At 51.3% G+C, this 14856-nt stretch overlaps 1 protein-coding gene across 5 annotated transcripts in view; it reads right to left on the bottom strand.

Moving 5' to 3' along the window:
* Positions 1 to 14856, bottom strand: part of RAD51B (RAD51 paralog B) — a 623368-nt gene that overhangs the window by 39873 nt on the left and 568639 nt on the right. The window contains exons 11-13 of one of the 5 annotated variants that reach the window (XR_004620514.1): positions 11279 to 11439; positions 10572 to 10663; positions 6733 to 7307 (exon numbers count right to left, since the gene is read on the bottom strand). The exons of 1 other annotated variant lie outside the window; for it this stretch is intronic. The gene's annotated coding sequence lies outside the window, so the exon portion shown is untranslated. 3 more of the 5 variants (XR_004620515.1, XM_019797262.2, XM_034643365.1) reach the window with 3 other exon arrangements.

The following is a 14856-nucleotide window of genomic DNA, read 5'->3' as shown; positions in this document are numbered from 1 at the left end:
AGATAGGCTCCAGCGACTCTTTTCTCAGGGCCTCAGTGCAGCTGGTCTAGCATCTGAGGAGAGCTCGCCCCACTGGCAACGCCAGGACCCCCAGCGCTGGCTTGGGGGGCTCCCCTGTCCACTGCAGCATTTTATTTTAAGCTACATGTGAGCTTGCCATTTCCCTCTACTCTTAGAAGTGTCCTAAAGCACCGGTCCAGTAGAAGTCAGACTCCTTCTCGACCTTTCCGGCTGTTCACTGCCTTGATGCACCAGGAGGATAAAGAATACCCCCCATAGAGAGTTTGAGCAAAAGGACGGGACCGGTTTCGGCCTGGGCATCTCCCTAGGCCTGTTTCCTGAGATGTGAGGTCAGAAGGGAGTGCTGGCCAGTCGCCCTGGCCTTGTCTCTCCCAGCCTTGTGATCCACCCCGCCCCCAACACCCCCCCACCCCAGGCCCAGAGGCAGCGCCAGCCCCTTCCCATGAGGGAGTCACAGTTTGCACGTTATATAACTTCCATAGAGGCAGGGGCTCCTCTTTTTCTTTTCTTTTTAATGTTTTTAGGTACTCTAGGAAGAGAGAAACATTTTTATGATTCCAGTAACCAAACAACATAATGAAAATCATGGCAACCATCAGCCTAATAAAACTCATGGCAAAAGCCTCCCCATTCTCAAATAAGACCCTGGGAATTCCAAGCTCTCTGAAGCCCTAAGTGGCCAGGGCCTTGCTGAAGGCCTTGGGACGCCGGCTGATGGTTGATGAAAGGATTTTAACGCGCCACTGAAATTCTCTTTTCCAAAATAACCACTTTGAAACCTGTTAATTACAGACACACAACCAGCCCCAGCCCCCCCAACAGGACCTGGGGCTTTCACCAGGGAGAGCCCAGATCCAAGGCTGGCTGCTTCCATGACGCTACACAGGCTTTGTGTTGGGTGAATTAGCTTCAGGAAGAGAATCCTAACTAATTAAAACCACATGGCCACTCCCCTCACCCCCAGCCTCCTACCCCACCTCCCTCCCCTGGAGACAGAGGCCAGTTCGGTCTAATTTGGTCCAGTGTTTTTGTTTCCTAAAATCTGTCTTGGGCTCTGGGCCATTAATAGGTTGCAGCTGATTTTAATCTACATGAATCAGAGACCTCGCTTCTTTGGTTTTAAGGAGATTACAAATTGTGTGTCCCGCAAACGGGATGGAGGGGAAAGGTCCTGGGTAGGGCGGGAGGTTAGGGGACAGATCCTGTAAGTCACAAAACTCTGCTCTCCATTAAGCGGGTGGGTTTGAATGAGCCTGGGATCTCTCAAAGCTGGAGGAGGGGAGAGAAGTGGAGGTGAGGGTCTTGTGGCTGTCACCCCAGGGTAGGAGCGCAGAACTTGGGCCTGTGTGAACAGAATTAAAATCAAGGGTCTGCAAGAGCACAGAGGTCTCTACTCACCTGTCTTCAATACATCCGTTTCCCAGGTTTTCCTGAGCACCTACCCCGAGCTAGAATAGGGCTCAGCAAACCATGGCCCGTGGGCCAAATCGGGCTCTGGGCCCGATTTCATAAATTACAAGTTTTGTTGCAACACAGCCATGCCCATTTGTTTGTGGATCACCTATGGCTGCTTTGGGAGTGTGGCAGAGACCCAACGGCCCACAGAGCTGAAAATACTTACTATGTGCCCCTTGTTGGTAGAAGTTTGCTGACCCTCAGTGGGAGAAGTACCAGAGAGCTGTTGCACTTACGTGACAACAAAGGACAGACGTGGGTCTCACTCAGTTTCCACATCATACATACCAAGGTCTAGTTCCTTCTAAACATCACTCTTCAGGAAAGTGTCTTCATGTCATTTAACCAACAGACGATGCCCACACCCATGCTACTCAGTTAAGGGTTAAAGCACTTGCCCCGACAACCGCACACGTCCACTTCACAGCTGAAGGGGCAGAGTCGCTGAGACAAAGCAACTCGCCGAAGGCCACACGGGAGACAGCACACTTAGGAAGAGCCAGGCCTCCGTCCATCAGATGATGGTAATGAAGGGAGGTGGGGGGCTTTAACATAACACTACTCCTCGTATGTGTTGTACTGGTCATTTTACGAAGTTTTTTCGTGTATGGGTCTACAAATAATCCAGTGGGAGGCTCAGGGAACTATACCTCCATTTTTTAGGTAAAGGTGTGTAGCACCGAGTGTCAGGGGATGGGGATGAGAATCAGGTCAGACCCCTTGAGAAGCACCTTTATCCAAGGCCCAATGGCTAGTGAGTGTTGGGGGTACTCAGTGAGGTCCTAGATGACCCTCACCCAGTCAGGACCCCACCTGCCCCACACCCTCCAGGATGCCTAAGAGATGGCCCTTGGCCTTCGGGGACTTCCAGGCTAGCAGGGGAAGACACGAGGAAGGGATAGATTATGATTCCATGACAGGCACAGTGATGGAGGGGTACATGGGGTTCTTGGGGAGGACAGAGGAGAGGAACCCCACCCTTCCCTAAAAGCAACCCCCTCTGTAAGGAAATCTGCACGAAGAACATCTGATGTCAAAGGTACCGGCTGGACAGGCAATCGGGTCCCCTTCCAAGGCTGTTGGGGGCAAAGTAATTGCTGGGGTTATTGTGGGGGCTGGGCAGGGAAGCCTGAAAAATCAGCACCCTCCCAGGGCCTAGACTTGGCAGGCAAACAGATGGCACCCAGGAAGCTGCTGCCTTGGAGCAGGGTGGGGGGGACAGGTGCAAGTCTCTTCCCACAGGAGCCCATTTCCTCCAGGGCTAGGTCCGGCTCCAGGTGGAGACACTTCCAGCCAAGGAAGGACATGTCCCAGGCTGCAATCACAGCTCTCTGGAGAGCTCTGGAAGGTGGCTCTGTTGGGCCTTGAACAGAGTCACAGATCAACAGAGTTCTACGCTAGCTTGCATAGAAGATTAACTCTATGTCAAGGTCCCCGGCGAACAGGAGCCGAGAGGTCCTATGAAGGATAATGATCTGTACCTCATTGTCTCCATCCCCAGTGCTGCCTCAAGGTCTTTCTTCCGTGGCAAGCTTCTCCCTGAACTTTAGGCATTACTTCAAAGGAGTTTCAGAATTCACTTAGGAGTCATAGGTCCCAATCTTTCCAGTCCTGTGGCTGTTCAGAGGTTTCCTAGTGATGAGATTTTGTGAATTGCTTGAGGGTGATGGAGGGATGCCAACTGAGCAGGGCTGGAATATAAAGCAAACTCCTATCACCATAAACAACTGAAGTCCTGCATCGGGCCAGGGCAAAGCCTGGGAAGTGACCCCATCGGCATCTTTGGGTCCCACCACCACAGAAGCGCTGAAGTCAGAAACAGCCTTAAGCAGGGCTTAGACCTTGACCTGACAGAGGACGAGGTATGGCTCCTCTCGCTTCTACCTCTCAGTGAGCCTCCTAACACACTCCCTGATTGGTACTCTTCCCTTCCCCCAGTGCCAAAGGTTGTGGGTGTGATCTTCAGAGCTCTGTTTTGTCTAGACTTGGTTTCCTGATAGGTTTGGGCCCTCTGCTTCATGGAGCCCAACAGCCAGGAGATTGCGTTACTCCTTCCTCGCGTCTACACTACAGGAAGAACACAGGCCCATGACTCTCACACAGGTGCAGCAAGAAGGTGTGTGTTCAAGACACCTGACCCAGCTTGGCACCGTGCTCTGCTGAAGAACAATGGTGGCTCCGCTGACTCTGGTCATGGCTTCATGTCCCTTGATTGGAATAGAATGCACCATGGTTAATTAGCAGCCGCCGAGCATCTATTCTGATCTGGGTGTCACATGGATAATACACTGGCAAGATAGACTCCGAGGAGGTCGCATGCCAAGGAGTTTGTGTAGAGAGTGCGTTTCTCCCCATACTGAGGTGTTTGGCAATGTCTGCTCATATGCAGGCCATGGTCGTGAGGCTCAAACTCCCCAACTTCACTGGGGATGCCAGGCCGAGGACCCTGTATGATCTGGGGGCTTTAACCAAGCTCTCCCCTTCCATGCCACCACACAAAAGCAAGTCAGAAGAAAGCTGAGTGAAAAAGCTCTTAAACACTCCTGGGGCCGGGCTCACAAATGAACGCTCGGAGTGGAACAAGACAGACAAGTTTAAAAACACATACACACGCAGGAACGTCCAGCTGCTATTGGAGGAGCAGATCAGGCACTAAACTGGCTTCGGAGCGACAAAGGACAGAATTTTAAAATTAGATCTCTACCTTCTCCCTCTCCCAAGCATACAAGGGTGGGAATTATGGATTAATATTGAAAATCGATTTCACGGGTCCTTTAAAAGACACTGGACAGTGACTCCCCTGCACTCTGCTTCCCCACCCTCTCTAAATACCCTGTCCCTCAACCCACCTCTGATACCCGGAGTTTTTGCCCTAAATCATATTTTGTGTCCTGAATAAACAAGGGCTGGTAACTAGTACAGGAAATGAACTTCACCAGCATTGAATGTGTACCAACCTGTGGCATGGGGAGTTGCCAAGATATTCTTCTGAGGATTTTCATAGACTCTTGAAACTTTCTTTCAGCTTCCCCTTCACACACTTGAATGCAGCCACACACACCGTACGTGTGCACCTACCTGAACACAAAATTTCCCGTTTCCCCCAACACACATGAACAGAGGTCTGTGCTCAGACGCAGACACACTCCGGTTCTCAAAACTTCCCCTTGGGTCCCCACTATCTCCATCTATGCATTTGAGCATCCAGGTGTGTGAGGGCTCCCAGAAGCCTTCGATACACACATGAAGGGCGCACACATGCATGTGCATACACACACACACACACACACACACACACACACACACACGGAGCGACATTCCAGCTGGTGCAGTCACAGCCGTGACAGGCCTGGGTCTGTGTGCTATGCTGTCTCATTTGCCTCTAACGGGAGTGTTCGTGTCAGAAAGAGTCCTGCCACCCCCTCTTTTGCCTTTGCCTCGAGTCGGAGTGTTGGGAAGTTGGCTTTTAAAGGTACGTGTGGATGGCAGAGTGAAAAGCAGGTACAAAGGAATCCCTTTGAGTCTCCTGCCTTCATCTCACAAGCTAATGAGCACTGTTCTGGGTTGTTTGGGGTATTTCTTTGCTGTTCTGTCTGAAACCAGGCTGAGAGGCTGGAGACTCCAAGGAAGGCCTTCCACAAGTCCTCTCTCAGGGTCCTGTTCGCCGCCTCCTACTGCTCCCAGGGTTCGAGGCCCCAGGCTACCTGAGGGCAAGGCCTGGGTGGGAGGCATCAGCCATGTGAGCAGAGACTCATCCGGGCAGAATTTCAAGGAGATGAAAATAGGCCCCGAGTGACCAGTACCCCTGCAGGAATTTTGGCACGCAAGAAGAGCTGGTATATAGAGGGTTCCCGTCCCCTCCCTGGAAAGCAGGAAATGTCGCACCGCAGGTGCAAAGGGGACACTGTCTGCATCGACAATAGGACTGGCTACTGTACAACTTCATCTTGTCCAACCGAGAGGCAGATGGACGTCATGCATCTAAGAAACTAACCGGCTCGGCGCTGCCTCCGCAGGTCCGGACGGGGGGAATGCCTTCCCGGGCAGCATTTACACACACCCTTTACTCATGGTAGGCACGCGCGGGGCTTTGACTGATTTCTCACTGCTCCACCGAACAGTGGCAAGGGGCTGTCTAGAAGTCTGTGTACTTTGTACTCGGCCACTGCCTGTAAACTCCACCCCACTCTCTTCCCCAGAAAAGTCCATTTTTCAAACAAAATCTTACTAGAAAGGCTGGTGTGCAAAAGTGAAAAGAAGCAGAGATGCTGTGTTTGTAAGGGGATGGGATGAGTTTGTTGTGTGTGTGGTGGGGGTGGAGGGTGGCCCCTTCTGCTCTGGCTCCATCCTGCTCCTTCCCCCAGCTCTACTTCAGGGACTCTCTGACGGGTTCCGTGGACCCCAGTTTGAAATCCATTACCATAACGCACACCCTTTCTTGTGATAGTCGTTGAACTTCAGTACCCAAGAACACACGCAATGACAAAGAGCTGCTAGGATTTGACAACCCTTTCCAATTAGCCTTTTACATACTATTGATTTGGGCTGTAGTCCATATTTGGTGTGGTGTACCCAGTTACAGACCCCTTGCAAAAATTCTTCACCCCTGACCACAGGTCTGCAGCTCACAAATTGGGAATCACTGCACAGAAGCTAGAAGAACAAGAAATCAGACTGGGGTCCCAGATGGAGTCATACCGTGAAAGGGCTTCAGGGTCTAGTGAAGGAATTTGTGCCGAACACTATTCTGCAGTGGAGAACCATTAAAAAGCCATGTGCAATTATTACTATTATATTATTAAAGCCAAAAAATGACATGATTGGACATGAACCAGCAAAAAAAAAAAAAAAAAAGGATTACTCCTTTGCAGTTAAGTCCTCTTACCCACCTCCAGTTGTCTGAGTCTCAACATCACTGTATCCACCAGGAGCAATGTCCCCCTCACACTGTCTCCCCGCCTCCACCATCAGAGAGTCTGTCTGGCATGTTAGTGCCCACTGATGTACACAATCAACACACGCCTAAATTAAAGAATGTGCATACGGATAAACAGAAGGGGATTTATACTGTGTGCAGACCAAAGTGAGGTCTAATTCCTCAGCTTTGCCCCCCTCATTCCTAGACCTTCTCATTCCCACCCCCACCCCCCGAACCTCTCAGAAAACTTGGTTTTATTTGCTGAGCTGGGAAACACAGCTGGAGGTAGCATCCAATGCAGGTTTGGGGAAGGAGGCCATGTTCCCTTTACCATGGGGAGAATTGTGAAAGCTTTTGGTACCCAAATCCATCCGTGCCTAAAATGAGGGGTCTTGCTTGCATGCGCCTACCAACTTCAGAAAGGGCCGTGGGGATGGATCTGTAATTAGAGCCTGTGACTGCTCTGTGCTTCCTGGATGAAAGACAACACTCTGAAGTTTTATTATCTACCTACTCTGCTTTTTTATGGTTCCAGTTCCCTTCTGTTTTTCCTTTTGGGGGTCTGTGTAAACTTTATTAGGTATTAATTTCAAAAAAGGCCTCCTTGCACCTCAGAGAAGGATTTTATTTGGTGCCTTAGAGAATTTCTTTCCATAACCCGGACCGTCAAAGGATTCCTCTTAGGGGGAAAGAGGCCTGCGTGTGTTCAGCTGCTCAGTTCAGTTCAATTTAACAAATATTTACGAAGCATCTACTAACATATGCCTCACCCCGAGAGGCAGGGCAGGCCTGGGAAGAGTGGGGAAGGCTATGAACTTTGGAGCCAGGCCTCCTGAGGCTTGAGTTCCAGCTTGCCAGTTCCATGTGGTCCTCGGAGAGCCTTGGTCGCTTCTTGGAATCTCTGTTTCATCACCTGTAAAATGGAAATAATCCCATCCATCTCTCCGGGCAAAGTAATAAAAAGATATAAATCTCACAGTGAGTAGTGGGTGGCAGGTCACTAATTCCCAGCTGCCCACCCCCTCTTTAGGATCTGGCCTTTGGAGAAGGGGGAGAGGAAATGCCTCTACCTTCATTTCTGTCTAGTCTACCCTGAGGCCCTCTGTCTAGTCCCTGTTCATTCATTTTGGAAAGAATGCCGGCTGGTTAAACCAGCAGTTCTGGAACTTCTCGTCTCAGTTTCCCCAGCGCTGCTGGGCAACCCATTTCCTCTACACATTCAGCCCCTCTACCCAAATACCTCCCAGGCTTCCACATTAGTATCCCCCTCCACCCTCCCTTCAAACCCATTCCCAAGAAGGAGAAGGAAAGAACTTTCCCATCCCCTTGAGAAGGAGAGCACAGTGGAAATGGCTTTGCTTTATTGCACCCAAATTCATGGGCTCCTGGGAAGGTGAGCTCCAGGCAGGAGGGAAGGGGTACGAGGCCAGCAGGGTGGGCTGAGGCTGTGCAGTCCGGGCAGCGCCAACACAGCATTCAAGGCAGAGCCTTTTCATAGGTTCCCTCGCCCCCCAGATGCAGCGTGGAGGATGATGCTAGAATGTTCCCTGGAAGATACCGCGGTCCAGTCTGAGAGAAGCTCACTAAGGGCATCCACACGGGACCCTGTCACGCCCTGAATGAGGCTTCTTGCTGTTTCTTGGATTGCCGGGGAGAGTGGATGCAAGGAAGCCCGGAATAGGCACTGAGAGGCCAACACACATTAAATTCGGCTTCCGAGGGGCCGGGCGTCCCACAGATCCCCGGGAACATGGAGCTTGGAGGCCGCCTGTTCAGTCTGTTTGTTCTTTCAGAAGTGCGCCGGGGAAGCCAGGAGTTATTGTTTCCCGAAAGGTAGGCGCTCATCGGGTGGGTGGTCCTTGCGTTTCCCGTTTGCTTTGATTCCCTCCCTCTTCTTTTCAGGACCACTGAGGGGGTTATTTCCCCTTGCCCCGCAGCGCTGGGGGGGCTGGCCGCACGGTGCATCTGTGCTGGGTTTTCCCACAGGCTCCCCCCAGGGCAGCCTGGTTGCTTTCAGAAAGCCCTGGGCAGCCCGTGGGGGGAGCAGGGCTGCAGCTGCGGGCCCCTCCCTCTGCAGCAGACTTTGATCCGTTCTTGTGGGGGCTGTGTGCGGCCTGACCTCCCATCTCCAGCGCCTCTCAGGTGGAAAGTTCTGTTCAGCCTGTCTGTGGCTTCAAAGGCTCTCCCTCCTTCAGGCTGGGACGAGACTGATAATGGTTCTCATTTTGTTGTCGTGTGATCCCCCAGCAGCCCCCATCCTTCCACTGACAGGCTTCTGCTTGTTTGCTTGGGCTGCTTTGGCCGAACTCAAACCACCTTTCTGGTTGAGGAAGCACATTGACATCCTCCCCCATGGAGGCGCCTTTGATGGCTCAGACGTGGCCTCCAGCCCAGACAAAGGTGACCGGGCCACCGCAGCTGGGCACCTGGTAAAGCAAACTCTGGGCGTCGGGCAGGGCAGCCGTCGGAGAGGCAAAGGACTCCCCAAGCCTGCAGCCTTCAGGAGGAACCCTCAGCTCCGCTCTTCCCGCTTCAAGGGAGCTGATGCTTTCTGCTCCAGCGCCCCGCAGGAATCCAGCTGTGGGGGCTGAGGTGTGCACCACCTGTGCCCCTGCCTGGACCTGGCTCTGTGGCGGAAAGGCCCTGAGGCCTGAAGACACCAGCTTCCCAAGAAGCCGAGCTATCCGCTGTCTTGAGCCGCAGGCACCAGGCCAGCCAAATTCGGGAAGTTCCTTCTAGGGCCTATTATTTCCAATGGCTGTGGCCTTCTGGCCTCAGTTCTTAGCCCAAGGGGTAAACAACAGCTGAGCAGCCAGTCCAGGGCCCACTTCCAGCACCCTCCCCACACGGCCGCTGACCCTGAGCCTGGGCCTCCCAGCCCCCTGCCCAGGGCAAAAGGACAAGACCAGAGTGACCCGGGTGGCTGTCCGCGAGTCTGGGCAGGATGGCCACCTCACCAGAGGTCTAGGCGGCCTCGGAGCAGCGCGCTGAACCTCACCGAGGATGGGGTTAGGCTGCACGCTGCCCTTCGGTTTCCTCATATTTAAAATGAGGGTGGCCAAGGGCAACAGGAGCGGTCAGGAGAGCATCCTTCTTCCCCAGCCTGATAGCACAGTGCTCTTCCTTCCTTTTGATCGTACTCAAAACAACTGCTGCCCTAGAACAATGAGCCCGGGAGGAGGCCGGAGGGGATTTATTATGCTGTTGTCCTGTGGCACAGCCTCGCCTGACTTTATCTTGCACCGAGGTCTGTGTAGGAGGAAATCTGGCAGGCCCTCGGGTCGCCTCCCTGCTCCTGCACTCCCTCCGACTCAGAATGCTGGAAGGACAGGGAAGAAGCGGCCCCATCAGCCCCACCCCAGCCTAAGCAGCAGTCAGAGGGAGATGAGTCCAGATCTCTCCAAAACTCTGTGATTCTGGGAAAGGCACAGGGACTCCAGGTGCCAGGCCTGCCTGAGTCCAACCTGCTGAAGACAGGGCCCCCAACAACGTCCATCTGCCCAGGATGGGGCTTTCGCAGAACCTCTCTCTCCAGCCAGCTTCCTCTCTCTTCTCCAGGCAGGGGGGAGGGGGGGATAGTTAAGCTGGATGGGTTCTGTTTGTGGACTGGCCAGTGTCTCACATGGGAGAGGCCACTTGATTAGGGGTTTCATCTCTTCCCCTGGCATCGCCAAGGGGGGACAAAGGCTCGGAACCTTGGGGCTGAGAGGATCTTGATCGGTATCATTTGGGACTAGATTTTCCTGGAATGTGGATGTTTTGCTGCCCATCTGCCTTTAGCAGGGTCTAACCAGATCTTTGCCCAAACTGTAGTGTCAATGGTGCTAATATTTAGAAAATAAACAAATCTTTCTCGTCAGCCAGCCGGGCACCGTGGGATGCTGTGCAGTGCTCCAACAACCGTCTTTGTGGGGCTTGAATCTTCCATAGTGCTGTGGATTCAGCACAGGTCTGGTGCTACCATCATTCCCTGGATGACCTTGAACAGGCTATATGACCTCTCAGAGCCTCAGTTTACTCATCTGTAAAATGGGGATGAGAATACTAACCTCGTAGAACTGTTTTGAGGATCAAATGAGCTAATGCATGTAAATTACATAGCACGTGTTAAACGTTCTGTAGAATATGGTCACTACTATTACCACCATTTCAAATAGGTGTGAGGGTCTGACCTGACCTCATCAGATCCTGAGCAGCATCCTCCAGTGAGCTGTGGTCCACTCTCAGCCGTGAGGGGCGAATACACGAGGATCTCAGGAGGAAACAGACCTGCAGCACAAAGTTGACAAAGTTCACCCCGGATGCCAGCAGCAAATCCAGGCACTGGACTTGGTTTTCTAGATTCTCTCTCTCTCCTGTCATATCATTTCTCTGTGCAACCCCATTGTATTAGTTTCCTAAGGTGGCTGCAACAAATTGTCACAAACCCCATGTCTGAAAACAATAGAATTATATTCCACCACAGTTGAGGAAAGCCAGAAGTCCAAAATCAAGATGTCGGCAGGGCCATACTCCCCCTGAAGGCTCTTGAGGAGAACATGCCCCTGCTTCTTCCAGCTTCTGGTGGCTCCAGCCATTCCTTGGCTTGGGGCTGCATAACTCCAGTCTCCACCTCTGTCCTCAAATGGCCTCCTCTTTTTCCTTATAAGGACACTTGTCATTGGATTTAGAGCCCACTTGGGTATTCCAGGATGATCTTATCTCAAGATCTTTAATTTAATTACATCTGCAAAGACCCTATTCTAAAGAAAGTTACATTCACAGGTTCCAGGGGTTGGGATGTGGACATATCTTCTGGGGGCTGCTATTTAACCCACCACATCCATCTGCCTGGCAAACTGTCCTGCTGGATTATGACTAAAGAGTGGGGACAAAAGCTCTCACTTGCGGCTGGTGAGGAGGATCACCTATTTCCATGTTGACATCATTGGTTCTCTACTTGGTCCCAAGAAAGGGGTGTGGTCCATCTTCAAAAGGTGATTTGGCTGTTCCTTCTTTGTTTCCTGGAGGGTAGTGAAGACAAGTTCCTCCTGCCCTGTGAAAAACTGAGACATCCCTGTGTTCAATGGCAGCCCTCAAATCAGAACTGTGTCCCAGGGCTTCTTGTCCTTAGCCAGGTACGCTGGGGTTTCAAAGCCCATTGTGCCCCTGAGGGCTTATGAGGGAGCTGCAAAGACCTACTTCCAAACAGTGTGTTGAGTCTCCTTCCTGCTAAGCCCACTAGAAGCATTAATTCTCCCAGTGCTCACACTCCTCCCCTTCTTCTCTTCTCCTTGCCATCTTCCCGAGGCCTTACACTCACAGAAAACGTCCAGGAGACCCTACCCCTCTCTTTTCTTAAAAGCCACCTCTGGCTGTCCTCCCTTCTCAGGGCCATGCTCTGAGAGCTCCCCCACTGCTCTATTTCCACTGTTAGTCCATGTTCGGCCATAAAGATCCATGTCTAACAGAAAACACATTGTCCCAGGGCTTCCCAGCCTCTCTTTTGTAAGGCCTTCAGCTACCAGACTGTGAGAGAAGAAAGATTACCATGCAGCAGTATTTTTAATTCTTCCAATCAAATGATACTTATGTATAGATTTAACTATGATTTGACTCCTTCCAAGTGGTTTCAAGAAAGAAACCAGCTCTATGCCCCTTCCCTCTGACCAGTGTGGTTTAGTGGGGCTCTGCTGATGGCCTGGCCTCTCTCCTCCACAGTTACTATGAATAACTTTGCTTTTGTCCCTTTCTCTTTAAAGGTGTTCCTCCTCTTTCTGGCTCACAGATGGTGATGGGTGGCATGCGTAGAGTTTAGCTTTCACAAATATGAAAGCTCTAAACATTGGATCCCATACTAACAGAATCTGACACATTTACTGGAATCTAGCTAAAGGTGGAAAGTCATTATGACCCTACAGTTTTGAGAAGGGGATGGTTGTGACTCCCATAAGAATAGAATCTGACCTGTGCTTGTACATTGCTCGTGGGAATGTAAAATCGTTCAGCCATTGAGGAAAACGGCATGGCAGCCCCTCAGAAAGTTAAACATAGATTTACTCTATGACCCAGCAATTCTACTTCTGTGTAAATACCCCGAAGAACTGAAAACAGTTACTCAGATACATGTGCGTGCAAGTTCAGAGCAGCACTATTCACAATAGTCACAAGGTGCCAACAGCCCAAATACCCACCCCTGGATGAATGGATAAGCGAAATGCAGTGTATCCATATAATGGAATGTTACTCAGCCAGGAAAGGAATGAAGTACTGAAATGCTACAAGATGGACGGACCTCAGAAATATGCTAGTGAAAGAAGCCAGACACAAAAGGTCACATACTGTATGTTTTTATTTACCTGAAATACCCAGAATAGGTAAATCCGTAGCGACAGAGTGCAGACTGGTAGTTTCTAGGAGCTAAGGTGGGGCGGGGTTTGGGGAGCCCTGACTAATGCCTGTGGGGTTTCCTTTTGGGGTGATTAAAATGCTAGATATTGGTGGTGGTTGCATAACATTGTGAATGTACAAATTGCTCTGAATTGTTTACTTTAACATGTTTTGTGCTAGGTGAATTTCACCTTGATAAAAATTTCAAATGTAAAAAAAAAAAAGAGTAAAAGAGAATCTAACCTTTGTGCTCCACACACACGTCGCAGCCCCTGGTCTCACGCTCATTTCAGATGTCCTTCCTTCCGGGGCACACCTGGGGCCCGATCTCGGCGCCGGAGCACCAAATCGGCTTACGGGGCAGATTACTGTCAAGCTTGCTCCTGATCCCACTTCTGAGGCACATCCTCTAAAATTCCATGACTAAAGCTGAGTCTACACAGCAGCAACCAAATGTTTGAGCAGAGAACAATGGGTGTGGGTGAGAACACCTTAACAGCCAGACTGTTGTTTCCCAATATTTTGTTTCTGTGGCGGTAAAGTGGATTTTCTAAGCAAGATTAATAGGTTTATACATTTCTCCGTCTTTAAGAATTTCTACAGGCTAGGAGAAGACGAAGAACACAAGTGATAAGATACCTAGAAAAAGAGGTTCAAGGCCTCTGTGAAGCCCACCCAGGGTTCTCTTTGAAACTATTATTTGTTGAAATTATGGCGGAAGAAAGTTCATGGTCCCACTGTATTTGTTCCAACTTCATTTTTAGGAATAGGAAGAGACCTTCTTGTTTTGTGCTCCCAGAACAGAGGATTTGGGACTTTGAGGCAAAAAACCCTTATCAAAGGAACTGGGGCCATGGGGACTGCCCCATGTTAATAGGATAGAACGTGGGAAGTCTGATAACTGAGCTGTCATTCATCCCAGGCACTTGCTCCCTCACTCACTCCACGGGGCCTGCTGGGAGCCAGGCAATGGGCCAGGCCACTGGCTGGAGTAGTCAGAGGGGCCCAGTGCCTGTCCTGACTGCATTTGCAGCACCGTTTGGAAGTGGGGTGCACACACTGGGGGCATCATGGCTGTAGTGTGCATGCTCAGTCCGAGGGCCATGGAGCACCCGGAATCAGTGCCTGAGGTGATAGGGAAAGCCCCCCTGGGGTTGGCAACATTTGAGCCCAGAGTTGAAGGAAGGGGGGACCCGCATCACAGACAAGTAAGCTCAGCAGTGGCGTATCTGGGGAAGACGGCCTGTGGTTCCCATGAAGAAGGCCGCACGCATCTCTGGAACGTGTAGGAAAGACCTGGAGTGACTGAGAGGCTGTCCCTGGAGAGGCGGCGAAGAGGATGGGTTTAGGGAGGACCCCGGAGGCTTTCGCTGAGTTGGTGACCTTTCATTTCTTAGGCTGGGTGTTGGTGCAAGGAAGCTCTTTATGCCTTTTTGCATGTGTGAGATTGTCTCAATGACTTTTCCATCTCTGTGGGAAAGCTCCTGGTACTGGGAGGCTGAGGAGCCCTCGCAAGCCAAGGAGCTTCTGAGTTTCCCCCTGCGCTGGCACGTAAGCTGCTGTTTTGTTACTCCCTTTGCCAAGGTCTCCGAGGCAACACCTCTACAGAAAAAGCAGGACAGAGAGCTTGACCCTCCCAGCCCTGGGGCGTGCGGTTACTGGAACTGAATGTTTCCCATCTAGGGAAGTGTGAGGAGAGAGGAACGCATCTAAGCCCCATTTTGTGTCCTCAGGGACAGCTTACACGCCCCGTGATGGACACTGCCCCAAGTTCTTTTTCAAGTGAATTTCCCTTCAGCTACACTGTTTGCTTTTCCTGCCAGAGCATCCTGCCCCCTCCAGTGCAGCCCCGAGGAGGAGACCCAGCCCCTGCCTTCCTGGTGTGCAGAGCTTAAAACAAGAGCCCTCTGCCCATCGGACATCCTTACCATTTCCAGCTATTGAGTGTAATCAGGTGTGCCAGGATCTGATTTCAAAGCCCAAATCCAAGGGGCTCAGAGGAATCCTTTCTCCCTGTTGCTCCAGTGGGAGACAAAGGGGACTGAACAAACAGGATGTGCTGAAGCTGCACAGAGCGCTGCCCCAGCAAGACG

Source organism: Ailuropoda melanoleuca, chromosome 14 (genome assembly GCF_002007445.2).
Source record: "Ailuropoda melanoleuca isolate Jingjing chromosome 14, ASM200744v2, whole genome shotgun sequence".
NCBI lineage: Eukaryota > Metazoa > Chordata > Mammalia > Carnivora > Ursidae > Ailuropoda > Ailuropoda melanoleuca.
This window is presented reverse-complemented; position numbering and strand designations above follow the sequence as displayed.